Below are 1,652 nucleotides of genomic sequence, written 5' to 3' on the forward strand. Positions count from 1 at the left end.
TATATATATAATCCACATTTTTATGTCTTATGCTACTGTGCTTCCATCACTGTGTATATTATATATGTGTAATGTGGAAAGACATCAACATAGTTGGCCAATAAAACTGAGTCTGATTCTGGTTTAATGGTTGTTGGTGAGAAACTGAAGGTGTGCTCTACCGCCACCTGCTGGTGTGGAGTGGTTCAGTTTCATTTCCATTGTGTTCTACTGTAAAAAATTCTGTTAAATAATTTGCTTCCTCAAACATCTTATGATAATTTATATGTTTGCTCCACTAGTTCCTTTGCAGTGAGTCTRTCATGTTCAACTTTTCTTTTAATATTTTCAAACTGTCTCATCATAAATCTTCCTTCTTCTTCATATTTCAGTCATTATAACGAGTTCTATTGTTTGATTCTGTCCTCAGTGCTCACATTTCTCTGTATCATGTTTTGTTTTGTACAAAGTGTGTAATTAAGTCGTGCAGGTCCAAACCTCAGTGGTGTTTTATTCTTCTTCAGCTCTGGTTTCTCCTACGAGCCTTTGGATCTTATTGTTCTCTCCCTCCATCTTTTCTTTCTTCAGTCTTTCTTCATGCTTCTTGTTTCTGATTTTCTTTGAACTGCACCGATGTCACTTTATGTTTTTTATCTATTTTTGCCATTTTATCTCATTTTGTGTGCTGGTATCAAAAGAAATAATCTCATCCTTTGTGTTCTGAATAATGAGTTTCTGAGTGAGCTGACTACAACCCAGGGAGMACTCGAAATCTAAAGGGAACCTAAAACACCTGGAAGGAACAGAGCAGGTGAGAGTGGGAGGGGCTGAGGAAATACAGACACCCAGAAGGCAAAWTAAATAAACACACATAAAACCCAACATTTTGGATCAAACAAGTTTGACTTTTTATCTTTTTTAAATTAAAATAATGAAGCAATAAAATCACAGGCAAACAAAAACTAACTGATGACGATTTTTGACAAATTTTGACACAGAAAATAATCTTTTGGGCATCAAATAAAACCTGTTAGTTCAGCAAAAACAACATTTCTAAAACAACCAAAAACAAATAAAACAAAAAAAAATACGACTCAGGAAAGAACTGAAGATCCACATGAAGGTTTTAAATCTGACTGAAAACAAAATTACAAAAACATCGTTTGAGATGAATGAAATCCACAGTTTGTGTAAAAATGGGGTAAAATGAGGATTTCATGGCTCTTTTTGCATCTAAACCAGAGGTTCTCAAACTGGGGTCCCTGGACCCCCAGGGGTCCACGAGACGTATCTTGGGGGTCCTCAGAAAATTTCACTAGATTGTTAATTTAGATTTTATTTTCAAAAATGCATGGAGAACAATGAACTAATAAAACAAACCTAATAAACTTCATAAAATCATATTTTCCCATGAAATGTAGCGGTTGAAATTACAATAAATTATCTTTTTAGACAGCATGGGGGTTATGAGGGGGTCCCTGGAATTTTTTCACCCTTATAAGGGGTCCCCAGGTTCAAATGGATTGAGGACCCCTGATCTAGACCAGTGTTTCCCAAAGTTGGGTTCGGGACCCAAAGTGGGGTCCCGAAACATCAAGGTGGGGTCCTGACAAGATTTTATGAATTAGTTACGTTTTTGCCTTTTAGTTGTTACAAAGGAGTGAGGTTAGTGT

This window comes from Austrofundulus limnaeus, unplaced genomic scaffold (genome assembly GCF_001266775.1).
Source record: "Austrofundulus limnaeus strain Quisiro unplaced genomic scaffold, Austrofundulus_limnaeus-1.0 Scaffold2, whole genome shotgun sequence".
NCBI lineage: Eukaryota > Metazoa > Chordata > Actinopteri > Cyprinodontiformes > Rivulidae > Austrofundulus > Austrofundulus limnaeus.